Below are 17,819 nucleotides of genomic sequence, written 5' to 3' on the forward strand. Positions count from 1 at the left end.
ACACATCTAGTCTACAGTTTCATTGACATCAACAAGTCTTCCTCTACAATTCACTAGCCACAACTAACTGTACTTACAGGTAAATGGAATCATCTTTTCTATTCTTCCTCTCTCTTATATTTCCTCTATTACTTCAATATTTAAATCATCAGTCATTCCCTTAAAAATGTCTGTTATTAAAAGAGATAAATCTAAGGTCATCAGTCATTCTCTAAATCCAGATACAAGTCTTTGCGTTTTCTCCTACTCCATACTCTTTTCTACTTTTCCAGCAGTGGTATAACCAAAATATTATTCTTTCTTAGTATCATGAATTTGGGGCAGTGTCAGTGGTTTGTTTCTGTTTTATTTTCACTCAAAGTAACAACTTCTATTATGACAAAGTGGTCAGAAGTAAGATATATTATCAGAAACTGACTGATAGGGAAAGTGGAGTATTGAGGCATATGACTGATATATTCAGCATAAAAATGTAAAAACAAACCCTTCCCTCATCTCCAAATCTTGGCCCAAAAAATCTAACAGAAGTCCCTTCTTCTACCAGAGACTACACAGGTATCTCATACCCCAGAAGGCATCCCAATACCATGAACGACAGAAGCCCATTGCTGTAACAGAGGCAACCTGGAATCCCAGAGACCACTCCATTTTCCAGAATCCCATTGGCATGTTGTGTGTCAGAGGTCACATAGGCAGCCAAACACCAGCAGAAGAAAACAACCTGCTGGATTAGAAAACTCTATAGTCACCAGAATCACAGATCAATCAGGTCAGAAGATAAGAAAGGCAACAGAGATCAAGGGAAAAATACCTATCCAACAAAAATAAGCTCTGATATCATCACCTAAACTCATAATTAACCTAAATCCATATGTCTAGAAACCAGCATAAGAGCATAATCAAGAAGAAACAGGGCAATATGGCACCAGCCAAAGCCCAGATATTCTACTACAGAAAGCCCTTAATATTTCAACACAGCTAAAGCACAAGAAAATGATAGCAAAACCAACATTAGGAAGACGATAGAGATCCTTAAACAGGACATGAAAATAAAATCCCTTAAAGAAAGACAAGGAAAAACAAACACATGAAAGAAATGAATACAAATGTTGAAGAGTTGAAAATGAAAATAGAAGAAATAATGAAATTACAAATTCATTAAGATGGAAAAATCTCAGCCAGCTCACAGGAACTACAGAAACAACAGAACAAAAGAGACAGGAGAGAGAATCTCAGGCCTAGAAGATATAATAGAAGAAATTGACATATCAGGGAAAAATATTAAATCTAAAACTACTCCTGACACAAACACACACACACACACACGCACACACACACACGCACACACACACACACACACACACACACACACAAAACAAAACACCCAAAGAATAATAGAAATAGAAGAAGAAGAGCCCCAGCTCAAAGACTCAGACACTAAAGAAAAATTATATAAAACAATTTTCCTAAACTTAAGAAGGACATGCCTATATAGGGACAAGAAGCTTGGGCTGAAGAGATGGCTCAGAAGTTAAGAGCACTGACTGTTCTTCCAGAGGTCATCAGTTCAAATCCCAGCAACCACATGGTAGCTCACAAGCATCTGTAATGAGATCAGATGCCCTCTTCTGGTGTGTCTGAAGACAGCTACAGTGTACTCATATATTAGAAAGAAAGAGAGAGAGAGAGAGAGAGAGAGAGAGAGAGAGAGAGAGAGAGAGAGAGAAAGAGAGAGAGAGAGAGAGAAAAGGAAGGAAGGAAGGAAAGAAGGAAGGAAGGAAGATAGAAAGAAAGAAGCTTAAGTAGATCAGATTGGAGCAGAAAAAAAAAGACAGTAACCACATAATAAGCAAAACACTAAATATACAGAACAAAGAAAGAATATTAAGAGCTGCCAGGGAAAAAGCAACATATGAAGTAACATAAGAAGCCAGACCTATTTGAATTACACTTAAGTTCTTTTTTAAAAAGTAAATGTATTTTTCTTGGATATTTTATATGTTTACATTTCAAATCTTATCTCCTTTGCTGCTCTCCTATACTCCCTCTCCCCTTCCATTGCTTCTATGAAGATGCTCGCATTCCCACCCACTCACTCCAACCTCAATGTTCTGGCATTACCCTACATTGGAGAAACAAGCTTTCTGGCCATTCCTCAGAAAATTGGACAGAGTACTACTCGAGGACCCAGCTATACCACTCCTGGGCATACACCCAAAAGATGTTCCAACATATAACAAAAACATATAACATATAACATGCTCCGCTACGTTCATAGCAGCTTTATTTATAATAGTCAAAATCTGGAAAGAACCCAGATATCCTTCAAGAGAAGAATAGGTACATAAAATGTGGTACATTTACACAATGGAGTACTACTCAGCTATTAAAAACAATGACTACATGAAATTCTTAGGCAAATGGATGGAACTAGAAAATATTACCCTGGGTGAGGTAACCCATTTACAAAAGAACACGAATGGTATACCAGCAAGTTCTTAATGGAGACTCTTAAAGCCAGAAGGGCTTGGACATATGTCTTACAGACTCTAAGAGAACATAGGTGCCAGGTAAGATTACTATACCCAGTGAAACTTTCAATCACCATACATGGGAAAGTAAGGTATTCCATGACAAAGTGAAATTTAAACAATATTTATCTACAAATGCAGACCTGAAGAAGATACTAGAAGGAAATCTCCATCCCATGAATACTAATTATCCCATGAAAACACAGGAAATCAATTATTGCCTCACACCAGCAAAAACAAAAGGGAAGCACACACACACATAAACACACGTATACACATACACATTACTACTACAACCATGAACAACAACAAAAATGGAAGTATTAATCTTTGATCATTAATATCTCTCAATATGAATGGACTCAATTTCTAATTTAAAAAAGGCTAATCAAATGAATGTGAAAACAGGATTCACTTTTCGGTGCATATAAGAAACAGACTTCAACACCAAACACAGACTACCTCAGACTAAAAGGTGGGATTTTTTTCCAAAACAAATGAATCCAAGAAGAAAGCTGATGTAGGAATTCTTTCTAACAAAGGTGAAATTTCAACCAAAAGTATTCTGAAGTGATGGGAGAGGACACTTCACACTTACCCAAGAAGGAAAAGTCCACAAAGTTGATAGCACAATTCTGGATATCTATGGCCAAAATGCTAGGACACCCACATTTGTAAAGAAACTTCACTATAGCTTAAAGCACATATTGTAACTCACATATTAATAGTGGGAGAAGTCAGTAACCCACTCTCACCAAAGGACAGGTCATCTCAGAAAATAAACAGAAAAATAATGGAGCTACCAAAATTTATGAATCAAATTGGGCCTAACTCTCTCTCTCTCTCTCTCTCTCTCTCTCTCTCTCTCTCTCTCTCTCTCAAACACAAAAGAACATATCTTCTTCCAAGCATCTCACAGACCCTTCTTCAAAATTGATCAAGTCACAACAGATATAAGAACCTTTAAGCCATTCCATTTCCTATCTTACTATCATGGATTAAAGCTGGATTTCAACAACAGGAAGCCTACAAACTCATGGAAACTGAATAACTCTCTACTGAATGACTACTGGAACAAGACTAAAAGACTAGCAAATTAACAGCACTGAAGCATGTACACCCAAGAATAGATGGTAGAAAATAATGAAATTGAGAGCTGAAATGAGTAAAATAAAAACAAATGCAAAGAATCAATGAAACAAACATTCGGTTCATTTAGAAAATTAACAAGATAGAAAATTCCTTATTCAAACAAACTAAAATGTAGCGAAAGAATATCCAAGTTAACAAAATCAGAAATAAAAGGAGAGCACAAAAGCAGACACTGAGTAAATCCAAGGAATCTTTAGGTAATACTCCAAAAACATATACTCTACAAAATTGGAAAATCTATAAGAAATGGATAGTTTCTTGATGGCTATCACTTACCAAAGGAAGAGCAAAATCTGAAAAACAATTGAAATAGACCTACAAACCCTAAGGAAATAGAAACAGTCATTAGAAGTCTCCCAATCAAAAATACCCAGGGTCAGAAGGTGGTAGTACAGGATTCTACCAGATTTTCAATGAAGAGCTAACACCAATATTCCTCATATTATTCCACTAAGTAAAAACAAAAGGAACATTGTCAAATTAATTTTATGTGGCCATAGTCACTCAGATACCAAAACACTCAAAGACAATACACAAAGAGAATTAAAGACTAATTTTCTTCATGAATATTTATGCAAAAATACTCAATAACTATAAACTGACTCCAAGAACACATCAAGGCCATCATCCACCAGGATCGAAGAGGCTTTATTCTAGAGATTCAGGAATGGTTGAATATAGAAAAACCAGTAAATGTAATCTACCATATAAAAAAAACTGAAAGACAAAATCATGTGATCATCTTACTAGATGCATAAAAGCATTTTAAATAAATCCAAAAACCTTATAGAATAAAAGTAATGAGGAGTTTAGGGAATACAATGGACATACCATAACTATAATAAATGCAAACTACATCAAGTCAAGAGCCTACATGAAATTAATTGAAGAGAAACTGAAAACAATTCCACTAAAACCAGGAACAAAGCTGTTCATTCAATCTGTATCTATCAATATAGTACTTCATTTTGTAGCTAGAGCAATAAGACAACTGAAAAGGACCGAGAAAAAATTGAAAGGAAGTATCATTATTTGTAGATTATGTTATAGTAATGCAAAAGGGTCCCTAAAAATTCTACCGGGGAACTTCCAAGGCTGATGACCACCCTAAGAAGTTTCTGGGTAAAGGATTAACTAAAAAAACAAAAAGAGCAAACCTGCTGAGAAATAAATCGGTAAAAGATCACCCTTCACAATAGCCAAATAGAATATAAAATTTCATAATATAAAATATGAATGAACTCCATAACTGTAACTTCAAATCTTTGAAGAAATTGAAGATATCAGAAGATGGAAAGACCCTCCATGCCAATTGATTGGTAGAATTACACAGAGAAATGACCATTTTGCCAAAAATTAATCTACAAATTCAAAGCAATCTCCATCAAAATTATCACATACTTCTTTAAAGATCTTTAAAGAACAAGCCTCAACTTCATATGGAAATTTAAAAACACAGTACAACTAAAACAACCCTCTACTTTAACAGAACTTGGCAAGTCATCATCATCCCTGATTTCAAGGTCTACTATAGATCTATAGAAATACACACTACACACACACACACACACACACACACACACACACACACACACACACAAGATTGGCATAAAAACTGAGAAGTTGATAAATCAAAGACCCAGTCACAAATTCTGAAACAACTTTCTAAATAGAACACCAATAGCACAGGAACTAAGATAAACAATTAACGAATGGGGTCTCATGAAAGTGAAAAGTTTCTCCAAGGCAAATGACACTGTCAATAATACAAAATTGGCAGCCTACAGAGTGGGAAAGGATGTTCACCAACTCCACATTTGCCAGAAGGTTAATATCAAAAATATATAATGAACTCAAAAAATACGGGACATTCAAAAACCAAATAATCTATTTTTTAAATGAGGTACAGATAAAAACAGAGAAGTATCAACAGAAGAATCTCAAGTGGCCCAAGAAACACTTAAAGAAATGTTAAACATCTGCAGTCTTCAGGGAAATGAAAATCAAAATGACTCTGATATTCCAGCTTACATCTGTCTAAAGGGATAAAATTAAAACTACAAGTGACAGTTCATTCTGTCATGAATATGAAGCAAGGGGAACACTCCTGCATTCCTGGAAAGAGTGAAAACTTGTATAGACACATATAGTAGTTTCTCAGAAATTTGGGAATTGTTCTACCTCTAGACCCAGTAATACTACTCCTGGGCATATAACCATAGGACTCTCCATCCTACCACAAAGACTCTTGCTCTACTATGTTCATATTAGCTTTATTCATAATAGCCAGAAACTGGAAACAACTTAGATACCCATCAACTGAAGAACTGATGAAAAAAAAAAGGTTCATATACACAATGTAGTATCTCTCAGCTGTTAAAGGAATAATATAAAATTTGCAAGCAAATGGAACTAGAAAAATCTTCCTGAGTAAAGTAACTAAGACTCAGAAATCAAAACATGGTGTGTGCTCATATATAAGTCAGTATTATCTATAAAGTATAGCATAATCATGGTATAGTCCACAGACCCAAAGAGGATAAAGAACAAGTAGGACTCAAACAGCGATATATGACCCTCCCTAGGAAGGAGAAATAGAAAAGATTTTACAGATGGAGTAGGGGGGTGTTTGGTGACTGGAACAGGAAAGATTAGATGATGGGAGGATGAACAGAGAAGAATACTTGAATTAGGTCATTTTGTGGACAAGGTATAAACAGAGCAATGGAAACACCAAGGAGTCTATGGGGCTATCCATAGCTAAGACTCATAGTACACAGTAATATGGAGTCTAAACTGCCCATCTTTTTAAAACAGGTAACACTTCCAATGGAGGGATCAGGAGACCAACCCAGACATAAAACCTTTGACCTACAATTTATCCTGCCTGCAAGATGTGTTGGAGTAAAGGTGGCACAGACATTGTGGGAGTGGCCAACCAATGACTAGTTCAGATTGAGATACATGTCCCAGGATGGAGTCAACCCTTGACTCTGCCTTGAGTTCCAGAAACCAGAGGCTGGATAGCTCAGAATACTAGGATAGAACCAAATATATCTGGCAAAAAAAAAAGTCACCAAGCAAGAAAGAAAAAAATTATAGGAAATGTAGGGACAAAAATTCAACAGAGACTGAGGGAATGACTACCCTTCAAAGACTGGCACAACTTGAGATCTATTCCATGGGCAAGTATTCATGACATTATTAATGGTACTCTGTTACACTTGCTGACAGGAGCCTAGCAAAACTATCCCCTGAAAGGATCCACCTAGAAGCTGACTGAAATATAGGCAGAGACTGAAACCCACAGTCAAACACTAGATAGAGGCTGCGGAGTCTTATGGAAGAGTTGGGGTGAGGTTTAAGGGCCTGGGAGGGGATAGGAACTCCACAGGAAGACCAAAGAGTCAAATAACCTGGACTCTTAGTGGCTCTCAGAGATTGAACCACCAATAAAAGAGCATACATGGGTTGCACCTGGGCCTTTGCACATATGTAGCAGATGTGCAGCTCGGTTTTCCTGTGCGTTCCCCAACAACTAAAACTGTCTCTAAAGTTGTTTTGTGTTTGTGGATCCTGTTCCCTTAACTTAGCTGCATTGTCTGGCCTCAGTTGGAGAATATGAGCCTATCCCTGCAGCGACTTATTTTGCCAGGGTGGGGGATAAACAGAAGAGGCTTCTACCATCTCAGAGGAAAAGGGGAAGGGAATGAGGGTAAATGGAGAAGGGGGGCAATGATCAGGATGTAAAGTTAATAAATTAATGGAAAGTAAAAAAAAAAGGAGAAAGAAAGGATGAAGAAAGAAAAAAGTTAATTAAATGATTCCTAATGATACTTTGCTAGATCAGACCATAGCATAGCTGTCATCAGAGAATCTTCATCTAGCAACTATTGGGAACAGATGGAGCAGCCCTCAGCTAATCAATAGGTAGAGGTCCTAAGAATTTATAGAATAGGGGGCAAGAAGGGCTGTAGGAGCCAGATGGTTCAAGGGTACCATGACAAAAAACACCAAATCAACTAAATGGGGCTCATGGGGTCTTACAGAAACTTAATTGATAATCAGAGAGTCTGATTGGCAACAGTAGAACCCTGTTCTACCACCACAGCAAGCCTTGGATACCCCAACACACCTATAAAGCAAGATTCAGAGCTAAACTCTCATTTCATGAAGGTGATAGAGGACTTTAAGAATGGCATAAACAAATCCATTAAAGAAATACAGGAGAACACAAGTAAACAAATAGAAGCACTTAAAGAGGAAACAGATAAATCCCTTTAAAAAATACAGAAGAACCCAATTAAATAGGTGAAGGAATTGAACAAAACCATCCAGGATCTAAAAATAGAAATAGAACAAGTAAAGAAAATACAAAGGGAGATAGCCCTGGGGATGGAAAACCTAGGAAAGAGAACAGGAGTCACAGAGGCAAACACCACCAACACAATAGAAGAGATGGAAGAGAGAATCTCAGCAGTAGAAAATACCATAGAAGACATTGACAGGCAACAGTCAAGGAAAATAATAAAAGCAAAAGCTCCTATCTCAAAACATTCAAGAAACCCAGGACACAATGAAAAGTCCAAATCTGAGAATAATAGGTATAGAAGAGAGTGAAAATTCACAACTCAAAAGGCCAGCAAACATCTTCAACAAAATTATAGCAGAAAATTTCCCTAACATAAAGACAGAAATGCCCATAAACATACACAAAGCCCACAGAACACCAAATAGATGGGACCAGAAAAGAAATTCCTCCTGTTATATAATAATTAAAATACCAAATGCATAAAACAAACAAACAAACAAAGGAATACTGAAAGCAGTAGGGAAAAAGGTCAAGTAACATATAAAGTCAGACCTATCAGCAAAACTCACAATTAACATAGATGGAGAAATGAAGAAATTCCAAGACAAAACCAAATTTAAACAATATCTTTTCACTAACACAGCCCTACAGAGGATTATAGAAGAAAAAGTCCAATACTTGGAGAGAAACTACACCCAAGAAAAGGAAAGAAACCAATCTTTTCACAACAAACCCAAAAGAAGAGAAACACACAAATATAATTCCACCTCTAACAACACAACAAAACTAGCAGGAACCAAAAATCACTGGTCCCTAATATCTCTCAACATCAATGTATTCAATTTTCCAATAAAAAGATCTAGGCTAAAAGACTGGATACATAAACAGGATCCAGCATTTTGCTGCATATAGGAAACACACCACAGTGACAAAAACAGATATTACCTTAAAGTAAAAGGCAGCGAAAAACTTTTTTTTCCCCAAGCAAATGGTCTCAAGAAACAAGCTGGAGTAGCCATTCTAATACGCAACAAAATAGACTTTCAACCAAAAGTTTTCAAAAAAGATGGAGAAGGATACTATATACTCATCAAAGATAAATCCACTCAGGTGAACTCTGAATTCTGAACATCTATTTGCCAATTTCAAGGGTCCCCACATTTGTTAAAGGAAAGTTACTAAAGCTTAAAGCACACATCAAAGCTCACACAATAATAGTAGATTTCAACACCTCACTCTCACCAATGGACAAATCATGGAAACAGAAACCAGAGCAACAGTGAAAATAAAAGAAGTTATGAACCAAATGGATTTAGCAGATATCTACAGAACATTTCTCCCTAAAACAAAAGAATATACCTACTTCTCTGCACCTCATGGTACCTTCTCAAAATAGACCAAATACTTGGACACAAAACAAACATCCACAGATACAAGGACATTGAATTAATCCCATGTGTTTTATCAGACCACCATGGACTAAGGCTGGTCTTCTGTAGAACAAAAACAACAGAAAGCCCACATGCACGTGGAAGGTAAACAATTATCTATGCAGTGGTAACTTGGTCAAGGAAGAAATAAAGTGACCTACGGTCATTTCATATTTGTCAAAGAAGTTAAAATCACCCAGTGGAAAAAAGACAGCATTTTCAACAAATGGTGCTGGTTCAACTGGAGGTCTACATGTAGAAGAATGCAAATCAATTCATTCTTATTTACATTAGAAAGCTCAAGTACAAGTGAATGAAGGACCTCCACATAAAACCACATACACTGAGTCTAGTGAAGAGAAAGTGGGGAGGAGCCTTGAATATTAGGGCACAGAACATCAATGATGTATGCTTTAAGATCAACAATCAACAAATGGGACCTCATAAAATTGAAAAGCTTCTATAAAACAAAGGATACTGTCAATAGGATAAAATGGTAACCCACAGACTGGGAAAAAATATTTACCAACCCTACATCCAATAGAGGGCTAATATCCAAAATATACAAAGAACTCAAGAAGTTAGACTCAACAGAACAAATAACCCTATTAAAAAATGGAGTACAGAGCTAAATAGAAAATGCTCCACCATGGAATCTCAAATGACTGAGAAACACTTAAGAATATATTCAACATTCTTGGTCATCAGGGAAATGCAAATCAAGACAACTCTTAGAGTCTACCTCACACCAATCAGAATGGCTAAGGTCAAAAAATGCAGGTAACAGCAGATGTTAGGGATGATGTGGAGAAAGAGGAACACTCCTCCATTACTGATGGGACTGCAAGCTGATAAAACCACTTTTTAAGTTGGTCTGGTGATTCCTGAGAAAGTTAGAAATAGTTCTACATGAGGAACCAGCTAAACTGCTCCTGGATATATATGCAAAAATGCTCCAACATATAACAAGGACACATGCTCCACGGTGTTCATAGCAGCCTTATTTATAATAGCCAAAAACTGAAAAGAACCCAGATGTCCTTCAATGGAGGAATGAATACAAAAAATGTAGTACATATGCACAAATGGAGTGCTATACAGCTATTAAAAACAATGACTTCAAGAAATTCGCAGGCAAATTGATGGAACTAGAAAATCTTATCCTGAGTGAGGTAAGTCAGACACAAAAGAACACACATGGTATAAACTCACTAATAACTGGATATTAGTCCCAAAGCTCACAATGCCCATAATACAACCCACAGAACCATATGGAGCGTAGAAGGAAGACAAGGGTGTGGCTGCTTCAGTCCTACCTTGAGGGGGGAACAGGATGATCATGGGAGGTAGAAGGAGAGAAGGACCGGGAAGAGGAGGGGGAGGGAAATAAAGCGGGGCAGTATCAGGAACTGGAGAAGATGAGAGAGAGGTCCAGAATGTCAGGAAATCGAGCAGTATGTAGCAGGGGGATGAGGAACAGGGGATAGGCATTGGAGGGTTCCATACACCAGAGAAATGTGAGGCTCCCAGTACCCAGTTGGGATGACTTTAGCCGAAATGCTCTGAGAAGGGGGAGATAGAAACTGTTGAGAACATCACCAGTAGATAGAATGGGGAAAAAATGGAACAGAAACTGAAGGAAGAGCCAACCGGGGATTGCCCCACCTGGGGAACCATCATGTCTACAGACACCAAACCCCATACTGTTGCTGTGGTCAAGAGGCTCTTGCTGACAGGAACCTAGTGTGGTGGTTCCTTGGGAGATATGGCCAGCAGCTGACCAATGCAGATCTAGATGTTTGGAACCAACCATCAGACTGAACTTAGAGAACCTGGTGGGGGAGCTGGGGGAAGGATTGCAGGAGTGGAGCAGGCTTGCAACCACATTGAAAGAACAACATACGCTGGCCTGACCACCCAGTTCTCCCAGAGTCTAGACCAACAACCAAGGAATGTACCTGGGGGAATCCTTGACTCCAGGTACATATATAGCACAGGATGACCTTGCCTGACAGCAGTGGAAGGAAAGGCCTTTGTTCCTGGGGAGGCTTGATGCCCCAGCATCAGAGACGCTGGAGCTGTGGGGAGGGAGTGTGGGGGTTGGGTGGGGGAGCACTCTCATACAGGCAAAGGGGGGAGGAGGATTTGAGATGGGAAGTTTGGTGGAGGGGTAAGCTGGAAGTGGGATATCTCAGGATGGGGGGTTGGGTGGAGGAGTAACCTGGAAGTGGTATGTCATTTGAGATGTAAACAAGTGGAATGATTAAAAAAAGAAGTACAATGAGAACCCAGAGGAGAGGGTAAAAATCAACTATAATCATTTCTTCACAGTAAAAGAAATGAAAAAAAAACCTTTTAATGTTTAGAGAACCTAACATAGGTAAATATTTATAACCTTCACATCTATATTTTCATAAAATAGAAAAATACTTTAAAAGTGATTTAATTCCACCTCTTTTTCATGTCTATATAGCTGTAAACATAGAAAAACATTCTATCACAATGAAGAAAATTAACTATATATATATATATATTGATAGAAACATTATTTCAAATCTATGACATAAGATATGACAATAAGTATTCAGTGGATTAAGTTGAAAGAATAAAACCCACAATTCACAATTACATCTACACGACAGCAAAGAAAACGTTTATAGCAATGCGATTTACCCAACACTTCATAGTAAATGTCATTTTAAGCATTTAAATCACTCACGAAAGAGATGTGGGTACATTATTCTTAAACTAGTAATTAAAGATTGGAGCTTGTAATAATTGCATACAACTGTCAGTTCCTGGATGGGCAACTCTCCTATGACTTTAATCTTGAAGCAGCTGTGACACACATTTTTTAACTCCCTAGGTTTGATCCTCAGAACACTGGCATCTAAGCTCTTCTCTGAGTGAGAATACATATCCAACTGGTATCTAAGCTTGGGGGCTTAGTCTCTGACAGCACAAATACTTGTGGCTTAGAAATATATGGGGTATGCAAGGATGCTACTGATTCTACTGCATTTTATAATTTTACGTGAAAAGTGGAACTAAACTCCTTTTTGTTTTCTACAGCCAACTGAATAAATTATTGAATCTGATACAAACAATAATTATTTTCTCGGCCATATCACACGTTTGACACATATTGTACTTCCTGAAGTTTCTAAAATGTTTGCGGGTTTGGATGCTATTTTAAAGAGAAGATTTCTAAAGAAAACAGGATAAATGAGAGGACATATATACTTCAAGAAAAGGCATTAAAATCTTTCCAGAGGGTGAGACACCTGAAAGAACAAAGTGTGTCTGACATGATCTCTCTTCAGGAAATGAAGCTACAGGGATTGGCAGTCTCCAACTGCTGAACTTCTCCTTGTACCTCTGTTCGCATCTTGGCTTTCTTTTCAAAGTTCTATGCTTACATTATCCATGGTCAATGATTAAACATAAAGGCTATTTTAGATTGCTGATGGACAGTTGTTTGGTCATTAATTAATCTTACACAGTACTTTCACATGTTTGTTCACATATGTCAAACCTGGACATGCTACCTGAAAAAAAAAATACACTTCTTGCCTAATAATTCTTAGCATTGCAAGCTCCATCTAGGCATCTAATTGACCAAGAGCACAACTAATTTAGAAGTTCCCCAGTAGATTCAGACTATACATTATGTGTATTCTTTGGTATACATTACCTAAGCGCTCCTCTTCTATGTAGTTTATGCCGTACAATTACAGACGAATCCCTACAGTTCATGACTTACAGTACCTACATCCTGATCTCTTCTTTCCATCTAGACCAAAATAGTCACTACTCTAATTTTTCATGAGATGACGTGACAATTTTATGAGCATGTAACATGTAATAATCTGGGAACATTTTCTGCATCTTTTAAAATCTCCTAAACATTTCTAAAGCAATTCCAGATTTTCAGCAATCCATTCTACTTCAGATTTGTGGATTCGAAGATCTTTGTACCTGCTTGAGTTAGTACTCTATAATGACTTGTGTTGGAGAGTAGAATTTGTGTCCTATACTTTCGGTCTATATTTTCTTCTTTTTCTAATTTCACCGATGCATTGTTATTGCATAGAAATGTATAATTGTATGTACATATATATCCCCAAATATACACTACCGGGTTTATGTACTATTACACTATTGGTTTACATACACATATACTATTGGTTTATGTACGTATGGCTAAGAAATATTTTCTAGTGCCTTTTTTTTGGTAGGTTAAAATCCCATGCCTTGTTAAGTTATTAAAGTTATGTAAACTTTATGTAAAATGCCTTCATAAAGTCATGTAACATGTATACTTTTAGTCAATAAACATGTTTAAGTTGTTCAATTTTATTTGAAAAAACTGTATCTTAGAGCTGATGATGCTGAATGTGGTCAATATCACTAAATGTTCAAACTTGCTCTGAAAGTTATTCAGTTCCCCAGTGTTCACTATGGAAATCTGAAACATTTTCATCTTCTGCTGTTGTTGTAAAAATATAAAAATAATATAGGTATTGTTGTCTTTCCCCCCCGCTAGGTCTGCACCACAGTGCCCCAAGATATCTGCTAGATATCTTGGCGGAAACACATCCCAGCCGCACACTTTGCTACACTCAAACCATCACATAAAAGAACACACAACACAATAATCTTAGGTCCAATTGATAAGATATAATTGCCCACTTAAATATACAAAGCCCGGTACCATCCATCCCTTAGGAATATTAATAACAACCTGTAAATACACAGAGCAGAATCTTAACATCACCTGCCATGGCTTCTCACCCTCCCTCCTCCTGTCTCCTCCTTTCTCTTCTAGTCTCCTCCTCTTCCTTCAAACTTCTCTCCCGCCCATCCTTCCTTCTCCTCCAATGACAGGCCTCCTTCTATCCTGTACCTGCCCCTCACCTGCACTTTATAAATTGAATGGGGAGGTGGTTCTGGTGAAGTCACCTGAGTTCTGAGTAGGAGATTAGGCAGCTGTCCTTGGGGCAGTGGAATTAGCATCAAAATACAGATAACTTCAGGGCAAACCACAACATTCTACCTTCCCACTCACCTTAAATTTCTGCTCTTCCTGACTTCTACTCTACTGAAAACATCTTAAATCCTACTCTTGACTGAAAATAGTCCTTAATTTCTGTTCTAAACTGATTTTCAGTTTAAATTACTTTTTAAAAAAATTCACTATTAATTCTTCCCTATAGCCATACTTAATATTTGTTCCACTTTCTCTTCCATCATTTCACTCAAAAACAATAAAAAGATATAACATAGGTTAGGACATAGAAGAGAAAATTCGTAGATGCATAGAAATTTATTAAACATTTATTAACATTTATTAAATAATTATTTATTATGAAATGGCCAAAGAATTACCCAATTGTATCTCTCCTCCCTGCATTTCATTGACTTGCACTGTCTTCTTATATTGTTTTTGCAAACGATTTGCCTACACTTGTTACCTATTCCTGTCATCCAGTTTATGTTCATTGTTTTCCTTTTCTCAATAGGCTCCGAGTCTTGTCCTGCTTGATAATCTCTGCAGCTCTGAACCTCCACTGTACTTTTCTTGGGATAGAATATTTTACTATGTATCTGACTTCACACATTTAACACACACTCTCTCTGTTTGTGCCTCTCTCTCACTCTCTCTGAAAAAAATATATCTGAATATATACACATATGTGTGTTTATGTATGTATACACATGTAGAAATATATATATATACACATATGTATATATTGTCTCTTTCTATATCTTCCTTCCCTTCATTCTCTATCTTTCCTTCTTCTTTCCTCTCCTCCTCCTGATGTTTTCCTCAAGTATCTCATTTAACAAGAATTGCATCACTTTCTAAACACTTGCTATTATATCCTACCCCACTATACTCTATACTCATATCTGATACTTTAGTTATAGTTGTTACTAACTTTCAGACATGACTATATAGGCTTTGATGTTTAGAGATCCAGAAATAAAATTCAACTATTCTCTTCTTCTAGGGTTTTATAACTTTCTATAAAGAACCAAAAAGGTATCCCTGATTTTTACATACAAAATTATCTTATGTAAACAATTTTTTATCTTCAATCTTACAGTTCACCCTGAACTTTTATGTTGCTACTTATTTGTACTTATTTAATTGTGAAGCAAAAGATAACTGCAGTTTGCGTTCTCCTCAGACTCTGATTTCTTCTATGTCGATTGTTTGGATTACAGAAGTGCAGCACCATGTTTGGCTAAAATCTCTCTAAATGCTTGTATTAAAAGAAAACCTCCCATAATTATCACAGTTTATGTTTGACAAAAAATTTTGTATAAGTCATATATTAATATTATGAACAGTTTCATGTGGCAACATACTAGGCTATGATAATTTAGCTACAATTTAATCAAAAAATTATTTAGGTGTGCTTTGAAAGTAATTTATAAATTTCATAATTTTACAAAATAGTGATTATGCCAGCAGTGTGAACAACTTTATACACTGTTGGAAAGGCTTTAAGCAAGCACTGAAGCTTCTCAAACAACATGACTACAGCTTTTCTACAGAAGACAGTCCTGGGTGTTTTCTTTCAAGTTTATCTATCTCTATATCTGTCTGTCTATCTATTGTTTGTAATTCCTTGCCAACATGCAGAACAATTCTCTCCAGCAGTCCTACACCCAACACACTAGGCTGGGGTTCAGGGACCCCACAAATAACACATATGCATAGGACCATTATTGGATAACCCAAAATGGAAAGCCCATCCAAGAAATACAAAGTCAAATATCCAAACCTAAAAACACCTCAAACATCATAACTCCTCATGCTTGTATAGTCCAGTAAGAACACAAACATTATCAACTCAGATAATATCTGTCTTACAGAAGTCAGTAACATTATTGTATTAGGCCCCCAAACTCAATTCACGAATGCACTAGCAACACGGCAGCCTGAGTGAGAGGCAGATGAGTTTTAGTCTGTTCATCACGTTTTTCTAAATCTTGTTCATATTTACTTTTAAATAGGGAGATTGTGCCATATGTCAGTCAAGACCAGTTGGGTTTCTTAGTTTCTGTAAAATGATTTATTTCAACTTAAATCAAATGATAAAATTGCTTCAGATGGGCACATGGGGAGGAGGAACAAAGACAATAGAAAAAAGACAACCCTTCTGTTTCATATAACTAGCATCAGATCTAACATGTTTATTTAATTCATTTATGAAAAATGCTTTAATAATATGTTTAAACAAAGATTTAAAGCACAAATTGGGTACATAAAATAACATACATATACAAGTAGGCAAGATGTTAGACAGAACAGTAGTCCACAGAGAACCAGAGAAATTAGTGAAAACAGTGAAATGGGTGAGTTGAGAATTGTCTAAAAAACAAAACAAAACTAAACTAAACTAAGACAAAAAAATCAAACCAATAAACAAAAAAAGTAAAAACAGTGAAATCAAGAACTTGCAAATTATTTTCTATGCAAAATAAATAAAGTGAAGAAAAAAATCTAAAGGACCTAGTAAACAGAGCCACAGGTGTAACCACTCCTCTTACTCACCCATTCTCACAAGAAGCACCTGCTGTCAAGCCGTTCACTTACTGTTTTCCATTACTCTAATCTGTATTTGATTTCATAGATACATTCATTAAACCAACACACATTGGTATGTTAAATATCAAATAGTAGTACCATAAATATATAGTTTATTCACAAAAAATGAATTCCAATCATAAGCGAAGCAAAATATCCTTTAATGGACATTAATTTGTATGTCATTCAAGTGACCATTGTCTCCTTACTAAGTTTTAGAGACTGCTAATTGCCACACTTTTATCCCCTGCCTTGACTTTTAATAATTGTATGGGTAAATAAATTACTTAAGCCATTATTTTAATTCTAATAGGTCTTTGTTTTTAAAGTTACAAGTGACTTCAGGGATGAAATGGATACATTGAAAAATATGCCTTAGAGAAGAAACATATAAATTAAGATACAGTATACAGAGAAAATATTTTGAGGATTAATAGTAATAATATTATTATACAATCAAATGATTACATAATATATTATATAATATACATTACAAAATTGTATGACATAATAAATAATATTTTACTCAAGGACATGCCAGAGACATTGTATATGAGAGGCTTCCAAAAAATCAATGGGAGTGACCTTAGCAGACACTCACAGCAGTGGGATATGGGACCTGAAGAGGCTACCTCCTATAGTCAGACAGGAACCGCAATGGAGCGATAGGGACAGTAACTAACCCACAAAACTTTCAACGCCAAATTGATCTTGCCTCCAAGAAATACAGGGAACAGGGATGGAGCAGAGATTGAGGGAATGGACAAGCAATAACCACCATACGGTTGGCAAGC

The 17,819-nt window shown here is 36.5% G+C and overlaps 1 protein-coding gene across 1 annotated transcript in view; it reads right to left on the reverse strand.

The window, feature by feature from the left end:
- The window catches only part of Grik2 (glutamate ionotropic receptor kainate type subunit 2), a 697,720-nt gene that overhangs the window by 74,800 nt on the left and 605,101 nt on the right, over positions 1-17,819 (reverse strand).

Source organism: Rattus norvegicus, chromosome 20 (assembly GCF_036323735.1).
Source record: "Rattus norvegicus strain BN/NHsdMcwi chromosome 20, GRCr8, whole genome shotgun sequence".
Taxonomy (NCBI): Eukaryota; Metazoa; Chordata; class Mammalia; order Rodentia; family Muridae; genus Rattus; species Rattus norvegicus.